Below are 10,099 nucleotides of genomic sequence, written 5' to 3'. Positions count from 1 at the left end.
CTCCAAGGAAGGAGACTCCACCACCTCCCTAGGTAACGCATTCCAGTGCTTCACCACCTTCCTAGTGAAATAGTGTTTCCTAATATCCAACCTGGACCTCCCCCACTGCAACTTGAGACCATTGCTCCTTGTTCTGTCATCTGCCACCACTGAGAACAGCCGAGCTCCATCCTCTTTGGAACCCCCCTTCAGGTAGTTGAAAGCAGCTATCAAATCCCCCCTCATTCTTCTCTTCTGGAGCCTAAACAATCCCAGTTCCCTCAGCCTCTCCTCGTAAGTCATGTGCTCCAGATCCCTAATCATTCTAAGGCACAGGCAGCCCTGATGGGAAGCTGTCAGAGAAAGCATTCTTCATCAGGGATTTATCCTGCAGTGACCTTCTCCGTGACCTGGTCGCCATTGACAAATGAATGAAACCATGGGTATAATAACTGGTACCATGACACCAACCAACCAGCCTGCTCTGGCTTCCGATCCTGTCCAATATCCCCCCTTCTGACAAGTCCTCGTACAGAATCTGCTCCTTATGGTGCAAGATATGCCTCATCTGTCCCTGATTAAAGATGTGCCTAACACACCAATCTACCATTTTAGCCCAAGCCATCCCCGTTTGGACAATTCCTTTAACAAAACTTGATGTCATCTCCAGGTGCCACAGGAGCCAATGCCTATCTTATGGCAGATCCAACAGTCCAGCCCACGGGTTTTGACCTTCCATCCCATCCGTGAGCCAAACTTACTCTCTTGAAATGTAGAGTGATCAGATGTGCTGCAAATGACTAGAAGTGGGACTTTCACAACTCTCCCTTTTGCTGCTGTGGCCAGTCAGAAGATGCAGGCCACCTACTCGCAGACTGCACCCATTGGGCTGGGGTGCCTGGTTCCCCCATGGGCTTGCACAGTGCTCTTCCCTCAGCAACTGAATGGCCAAGACTCAGACTTATGTGTCCAATGACAACCAGCTTCATTGACAAACCTATCAACAGTCACTGAAATGGTTATGATTAGCAGTGTTAATAAAACAAAAATTATCATATCAGTACGTTAGAAAGATAATGGAGCAAATAATCAAGCAATCAATTTGCAAACACCTAGAAGATAATAAAATGATACGTAACAGTCAGCATGGATTTGTCATGAATAAATCATGCCCAACCAACCTAATGGCTTTCTTTGACAGGGCAACAAACCTTGTGGATATGGAGAAGTGGTAGATGTGGTATATCTTGACTTTAGTAAGGCTTTTGATATTGTCTCGCATGACCTTCTCATAAATAAACTAGCGATCTACAACCTAGATGGAGCTACTATCAGGTGGGTGCATAAGTGATTGGAAAATTGTTCCCAGAGAGCAGTTATCAGTGGTTCACAGTCAAGCTGGAAGGGCATAATGAGTGGGGACCCGCAGGGATCAGTTTTGGGTCCAGTTCCATAGGCACTGACTCCATGGGTGCTCCCAGGGCTGGCTCCCTCCTCTCCTGAGTGTGCCGTATCCCTGCTCCTTTGCCTACCTCCCAGCACTTCCCGCCTGGCTGCCGCCAAACAGCTGTTTGGTAGCGTTAGCACGCTCCAGGAGGGGGAGAAGCGGGAACGTGGCACGCTCAGGGGAGGAGGCGGGGCCGGGGTGGGGATTTGGGGAAGGAGTTGGGGGGGTCTTTGGAGAAGGGGTTGGAATGGGGGCTGGGAAGGGGTGGAGTGGGGACGGGGGCAGAAGGGGGTCGAGTACCTATGGGAAAGAGGGGAAGTTGGTGCCTATGTCCAGTTCTGTTCAATATCTTCACCAGTTATTTAGATAATGGCATGGAGAGTACACTTATAAAGTTTGTGGATATTACCAAGCTGGGAGGGGTTGCAGTGCTTTGGAGGATAGGATTGAAATTCAAAATGCTCTGGAAAAACTGGAGAAATGGTCTGAAGTAAATAGGAAATTTGTGAAATCAACAAGGACAAATACAAAGTACTCCACTTAGGAAGGAACAACCAATTGCACACATACAAAATGGGAAATGACTGCCTAGGAAGGAGTACTGCGGAAAGGGATCTGGGCAGGGCTGGTGCTACCATTTAGGCAAACCAGGTGGTTGCCTAGGGCGCCAAGATTTGGGGGCGCCAAAAAGCAGTGCCCCCAATTTTTTTTTACAGCGTTCCTACGCCCCCTCCCCGAGCGCGTGGTTGCTGCTCCACTTCTCCCGCCCCCCAGGCTTGCAGCGTCAATCAGCTGTTTGGCGCCGCAAGCCTGGGAGGGGAGGAGAATTAGAGCGGGGGCGGCATGCTCGGGGAGGAGGGAGAGCAGAGGTGAGCTGGGGTGGGGAGCTGCTGCACGGCTCCCCGGGCTGGGGGGGGTGGGGAGCTGCTGGGGGGGTGCCTCAGGGCGGGGGGGGGAGCTGCCGCAGGGCTCCCCACCCCAGCTCACCTCTGCTACACCCCCTCCTTGAGCACGCCGTCGCTGCTCCACTTCTCCCGCCTCCCAGGCTTGCAGCCAGGGCCGGCTCTGGCTTTTTGGCCACCCCAAGCCAAAAAAAAAAACAAAACGGGGCGGCCAGAACGACAAAGGAAAAAAAAAAACCCACAACCTGTGTGGCGGGAGCCAGGGTGCAGGGGGACTCCCTGCGCTTCAGATGTGCCCCAGCTAGCGGGGGGAGGGGAAGGGAGTGGGGGGAGAGAGAGAAGGGTGGCGGCCAGGGCTTCAGCGAGGCGCTGCCACGCGGCCCCTCCCACCACGCCCCCTGCCACCTGCTGGGAGGGCTCCGCGCCGCTCCGGTCGGCTGGGAGGGAAGGACGCGGACTGCTCTGCCGGGCTTGCTGCAGGGCGCGCCCGTCCTCTGTGCCGCCACCCCCTATAGGGCGGACGGAGCGGAACAAAAAACCAAAAAAACCAAACAAACATAAAAGCGGCCGTGCCGCCCTAGGATTGGGTGGAATGCCGCCTCATACAAGCTGCCGCCCCAAGCACCAGCTTGCTCGGCTGGTGCCTGGAGCCGGCCCTGCTCGCAGCGCCAATCAGCTGTTTGGCGCCGCAAGCCTGGGAGGGGAGGAAAATTAGAGCAGGGATGGCGTGCTCAGGGAGGAGGCGGAGCAGAGGTGAGCTGGGGTGAGGAGCTGCCGCACGGATCCCCGGGGGGGGGGAGCTGCCACTGGGGGGGGGGGGGGGCGCCGCGCAGGGGGGGGGGGCGGGGAGCTGCCGCGGGGGGGGGGGGGGGGGGGCGCAAGGTGGATTTTTCACCTAGGGCGCGAAACTTCCTTGCACCAGCCCTGGATCTGGGGATCATAGTGGATCAAAAGGTAAATATGAGTCAACAGTGCAAGACTTGCAAAAAAAGCGAACATCATTCTGAGATATATTAGCAGGAGTGTTGTAAGCAAGACACAAGAAGTCATTCTTCCACTCTACTCTGTGCTGATTAGGCCTCAACTGGAGTATTGTGTCCAGTTCTGGGTCCAGCATTTCAGGAAAGATGTAGACAAATTGGAGAAAGTCCAGAGAAGAGCAACAAAAATGATTAAAGGTCTAGAAAACATGACCTATGAGGGAAGATTAAAAAAATTGGGTTTGTTTAGTCTGGAGAAGAGAAGACAGAGGGGGGACATGATAACAGTTTTCAAGTACATAAAAGGTTGTTACAAGGAGGAGGGAGAAAAAATTGTTCTCCTTAACCTCTGAGGCTAGGACAAGGAGCAATGGGCTTAAATTGCAGCAAGGGTGGTTTAGGTTGGACATTAGGAAAAACTTCCTAACTGTCAAGAGTGGTTAAGCACTGGAATAAACTGCCCAGGGAGGTTGTGGAATCTCCCTCATTGGAGATCTTTAAGAGCAAATTAGATAAACAGCATTCAGGGATGGTCTAGATAATACTTAGTCCTGCCATGAGTGCAGGGAACTGGTAGATGATCCCGAACTGCATCCCCCCTGCCATTCCAGTCCTGAGCTTCCCTTCAGCAGAGACCACAAGTCAAGTTGAATTATGCCCAGGGGTGTGTTGTTTCTGGGATGGTTACTCATAGGGATGGTCTCACAATCAGCTCCTGTGGCCAGCATCAGGAGGTCTTCCTGATCATCTCTACTTTATAAAGGTTCCACTCCCTGGCGTTAGAGAAGGTGCCGTCCCCTGTGGGCTGCTATATCAGTGATCACAGTGCCTCTGTCAAGCGCAGTAATATCTGGGTGACTTCTGCTCAAGCTAGGACTTTATCCACTAAGCCACTTATTCCCCATATGTCTGGTATTTCAGCATAACTGGCGCTAGGGTTTTCTTTGTGGCAGAAAGTGAGGCAACAGGTTGGATTCATCCGTGGCGACTGTTATGAATGGCAACAAGCAAACTGCATCTGTAATGTCAGGCTGTAACAAGAAGCTCCAGTGGTAATAAGTGGGCCCCCAATCCCACACAGGAAGTTAGGACCTGCCTGAATGGTGTCCAGAGCCAAATATTTAGTTGCTTGGGTTCCTCACTGGCAACCTTTGTGGTGCCTGAAAACAATAACAACACTTAATACAATTGTAAGCGTGACACTTCCTCTCCCAGGGGCATTTCTCCATACAAAAATACTAGATCAAAAGAGCAGTCAGCTTGCGAAGGTGAGCATGTAAAAACAAAACAAACTTGAACAACTCCAGGAAGTTCCAAAGCCCAGGTGACCTTATCTCCGCCCCACCTGAGTCTGCAATGCAACCCCATTTTTAAATGGCATGAGCATGTACCATTATTTCTGCAGCTCTGGCTCATTCAGGGTGCAATTGGCCCCCACACAGAAGGCCAGCACTGGGCCTATATATGGACACCATCGCCAGGGCCAAGGCCAGAGTGAAAGTGCTCAATCTGTTGCTACTGTAGGAGTACAACGCTAATGCTCAGTGCCACCCTCACGGCTCTGCCAGCAGCTGCTCCCAGAGGCTGCAACGGCAGCAGTCGCTGCTGATTGGGTGGGAGGTAGCATGGCTTAGTGGATAGCACACTAGACTGGGACCCAGGAGTCCTGGATTCTATTCCTGGCTCTGCTGCAGGGTGACCTTGGGCAAGTCATGGCCCTGCTCTGCGCCTCAGTTTCCCCATCTGTAAAATGATGTTGACCTCATGTATGAAGCGCTTTTAGATCTACTGGTGAAAAGTGCCATGTGGTGGTGTTATTCTCCCTCACCCTGCTCTGGGCAGGGGCAGGGATCTTGAATCCATCCCCGAACCACAGCTCCATGGCTCTTACCCAACAGACCAGTCCCCCCGTGTCTCTTCAGCGTCCAACTCTTGTGAGGAGGATAAAATGCAACCGCTCTGGATTGCTGGTTAGCCCTGAGGAGGTAACATAGCTCTGCAGTTTAATTGGACACAGGATTCTTCTTTTCCTGCTCCGAACTGTTGTGCCGAGAGTTCTGCATATCCCCGCCCTACCTCACAGGGGCAGTCTGAGGTTTGAATTAAGAAATTTTGGGAAAGATCCTCAGACGAAAGGAGTGTTGTATCTGATCATTCAAGTCTCCCCCGAGCCCCTGACACACCTGATTCTCACTGGAGTCAGCCCTGGAAATAGCCATTTGTCTATGGTGTTGACATCTGCCATGAGACCACAGGACAGGGGAAGCTGCAGCTCAACTCAACAGGCTGACATCTGAGGAGATAAAAAACCCTCACCCTCGTCCTTTGAGCTCAGTGCAGAAACTCGCAGGGGGAGAGAACTGGCAAAAGATTAAAAGAAATTCCAGGCAGGGGAGGAGACATGGGAAAGGGTCTGTCATGGATCCAGGAGCATTGAGGGAATTCTACACGAATATTGTGCGACTTCAGCTTGTAGGGGACACACAAAACAGCCAGCAAAGTCCACGCAACAATGGAAGCAGACAGTGAAGCCTGCAAGGGTGGTTCTGAGCAGATCGGGAAATCTAGGTTAATCTGATATGCTAATGCTAATTCTTGGTCAGATATTTTGTCCTTCTCCCCTGCAATAATCCGATTTGCCGGTATGAGACAGTGTCAAGTAACTGTGGCGATATAAGCAACAGCAATCCATGAATGCATCAGATACTCCATGGCCCAAACCGTGTTAGTGTCACCAAGAGCGGAATTTGATGCTTTTGATTTTGAGGCTGGAAATGCCAGTTCAGAGCAACGACTATGGGGCTTCATATACATAAAGAAAAAAATCAATCGTGTAGTAATGTGCACAACGCTTTACAAGCGGAGAGCAATACCCGTTCCCTGCCCTTAAGAGCTTAAATCCTGTTGACAGATGCTTGGGAAAGCCTAAAAAGAAGACATGGGAGTAAATTTGCTAGTTGCATCCATATGTTCTATAGTATCCAACTCAACCTGCAGTTCTACTCCAAAGAGCGACTGTAGAATGGCATCATTGTGGTAACCTGCTCCAAGGGGCATTCCTTCAGCCCCCTTAATTAGTCAGAGCTTTGATCGTTTTCAGAAGCAGCAGGATTTACACACCTTCCAAAACTGTTGTCACTTTGGATGTTCTCATTACCCAAAGTTCAAATCCTTCAAAGCCCGTATCCCACCACATTAACTTGTGGTGGTGAGTTCCACTGTGTGAAATAATAGTTCCTTCTACCCGGACAAAGTCTGCTGCCTTCCGAGGCCACATAATAGGTTAGCTTGCAGAGATCCAGCCAAGGAGGCAGGGGTGATTGCCCTACACTTGACTGGGGTGGAGGAACAAGGCATCACGCTAGGGAAAATTGGCAGAGCAGTATACAGGAGGGCTGCATGCAGGAAAAGAGAACGGCTTTGACTGAGTGGGAAAGGTGACCAATAGACGAACGTGCCAGTGAACCTCAGAGGCCAGTTGTACTTAATTATCATTGCTGGGGGATGCCTACCAGTTTCTGGCATGATAGAAGCTAGTCCCTCTTGGAGATATTAAGCAGGGACTGTGTTAAGATGGCGTGGTTTATCTTTTCATTTGTTGCCTGCTGTGCTCTCCCTCATTTTGCATTGATTGCCTCTGAATGCTATTACCCTGGGGCTTGTTATGAAGCAATCTGTTGGAGACAACACTCCCTGTTTGCTGTCAGAGAGCTTCCCACTTAATGCCCTGCAAGTGCTTCCTCTGCTTGGCTTTCCACCATGTTTCACACCGGCACTTGTCCTGAAATCAAAATGGATTGGCCGCTGGCCCAGCCACAGAAGTCAGCCGAGGCAGCCTTGGTTATATCCAGGTGAGCCTGGGGTCATGACCAGTCAGCAAGGTATTTTTGGGAATGACTAAATGGTGGTTTAGATGCCAGTGCAGCTTCTATCCAAATTGGCGACCTTTGCTTCTTGCTCAGCCGGCATAACCACAATAATGATTTTACACTGCTATTCATATTTACTACTGGGCCCATTGTCATGCTGGCTGAGGGCTGGTATGGCTCCTTTCATCCTACAGTGTTTGCAAGATACATCCATCCAGCACTGCCCAATGCAGTCAGCTCTGGGGAGGAGACTGGGTCACCCCCAATATCACCACACTTCTGGCTGCAGGGGAGAGGAGAATGGGGGATGTTTGGCCAAGGCTGCCAGAGGGAGTGCCACCGATTTTAGGATCTCTAACAGCCTGATTTTCCAAATGGTGTTTTTGTGTGTGCGCGCATGAGTGTGTGCGCACGCATGTGATAACACAATGTCTCTGACAATATGTGATACTGAAGAGCATTTGGAAGCCCAGCATATTACTCGGTTACAGTCAGCCGGGGATTTTGCTATCCATCTTGACAGGAGTACTGATATTTCAAATTGTGCAATACTGTTATTTTATGGGAGGCATGGATGATTTTATGGAAGATTTGCTGTGTTGTTTGACTTTACCAACAAATACAACAAGAGCACAGCTATTTGAAGCACTGCATGACTGCGTAGTCGGAAAATACAAATTGGACTGGGCAAATTGCAAAGGAATTACAAGTGATGGTGCAGCAAATATGACAGGTAGAAATAGCAGAGTTGTGAAAAAATACCTGAGGCAGCTGGTAATGATGTTTGAAATCACTGTTTCATTCACCGCGAAGCTTTGGTGTCCAAGGGTATTTCCCCTGATCTTATGGCAGTGCGTTGTGGTCAGAAATGGAAGCGGAGCACATTCATTTACTGTTCACACTGAACTCCAGTGGCTGTCATGGGGCAGGGTGCTTACAAGGGTGTACGAACTCAGGAAGGAGATTCACATGTTTCTGGTAGAGAAACAGTCTAACTTGGCAAATTTGTTTGACACTGACGATTAATAGAGTTGGCAACTTTAGCTGACGGTTTCTCCACTTTAAATGAACTGAATTTGAAGTTACAAGGAAGAGGTAATGATTTGTCTCGATAGACACATTCCAAAAGTCATTAGTACTGTGGCAAGCATGACTGATTGTCCGAGCTACTTCATGTTCCCAACACTGTTACAACCCACGGAGGAGAACAGCATCGGTGAAGAAAAAGTGAATGAAATGAGAAGTGTCAGACAGTTACATCTCGCTGCTCGGTCTGACCATTTTAGTCACTACTTCCCTGCAGAGGGGTTTCAAAACTTGAAGGAAAAGCATTGGGTGAAAGATCCTTTTGCTTTCAAAAATCCTGACTCAATACTGGAGCTAAATTTGATGCCTGAGCAAGAAAAAAAGCTGCTGCAACTCACCTGTCATAGCACACTCAAAACACACCACAAGTCTTTACATTTGTCATTGTTTTGGATAAGTGTTTTCAGAGACTATCCTCTGTTAAGTAAGATCAGTGTTCCTTCGTTGCTATGTTCACAACAACCTCCATATGCAAACTGTGATTTCTGACGTTTACAAGGTTACAAACAAAGGAAATAAACGGACTCAACAGTGCGCCTTCGTTGCTACGGTTCACAACAAACTCCGTGTGCAAACTGTGATTTTCGACGTTGGCAAGGTTACAAACAAAGGAAAGAAACGAACTCAACAGTGCACCTGATATGCAGTTAGCACTTTCATCTTGTGATTCAGATTGGAACGAGCTCATGAACAACAGGCAGGCCTATCTGGCACATTGAGGAAGTGAAACTCAACCGGAACGTCCTTTTTATGCTATTTATGCTGTATTTTAAGACGTTTTACAAGTAGCGAAACGTCGATCTCTACATTTAGTTATCACTTGACGTGCAGTGGTTAAAGCTAGCATGTGTTTATTGTGATTTGATGAAAACTCCATTCAGAAGAGATGATTGTTTTGGGTCCCAGGGATAAGTTTTTCTTCCACTGATCTAGATGAATAGTTAGTGCACACAAGGTGGGTGTAAATCTATAGTGTGTCAGCTTGCTGGACACTAACTGTCTGTGTAAACCCTGCTACTGAGCATTAAAAGTTCCCTAGTGCACTTTGATCTACTCTGCATGGAAACTTGCTGTAGATTTACACCCCGGCTTGCTACCCGTTAACGGTTCGTCTAATAGAGTCTAGACAAGCCCTCAGAAAAAGAACATGTAAGAGTATGTGTACCAGCGCCACCTGGTGACTCCTGCCAGAACAATCTTTGTATTTTTAAGGTCTCATTCAAAAAGATGCACACACAAAAAGCTGCTTAGATTTTGATCCCGCTGCTTCAGAAGCATAAATTGAATTAACCCGGCCAGGATTTAAACCTATGCTTCTAGCATCTGTCTGATGCATGGAGGTATCTCCTCCGGGGGGAGGGAGATGGAAGCTGGATGGCCCTTTGGTACCAGGCTCTCACCCACCCACGAATTCTACCATCATCGCTCTTGAGGAGGATGGTAGCTTTGCTTTTTCCCCTTGGAGAGGGGAAAGGAGGCAGGATACAGATCAGACTGGCTCCTCCTTAAGGAAAGCCCCTTGTTGGGACGTAGGGTTTGCAAGTCGGGAAGCACTAGTTGCATCATATCTTGTAGAGCAGAGCTCAGCTGAGTTCCAAACAGATCATACAGCACCTGAGTGGTTGTTCCGGAGCCCAGACAGCACCTTCCCTGCACTTCAAGAGCATTAAACAAGCCTCACAACCCCCCTGGGAAGGACGTAAGCTGGATCAAAACCAGACAGTAACAACAGGACAGAGGATGCTGCCCCTGAAACAGGGCAGCACCCGCCAACCCGCCATCCTGGTCCTTTGCAGACGGCACCCACCTCTGGTGGAGAACTGAGGGACCTGCCTT

Source organism: Trachemys scripta, chromosome 21 (genome assembly GCF_013100865.1).
Source record: "Trachemys scripta elegans isolate TJP31775 chromosome 21, CAS_Tse_1.0, whole genome shotgun sequence".
Lineage (NCBI taxonomy): Eukaryota > Metazoa > Chordata > Testudines > Emydidae > Trachemys > Trachemys scripta.
This window is presented reverse-complemented; position numbering follows the sequence as displayed.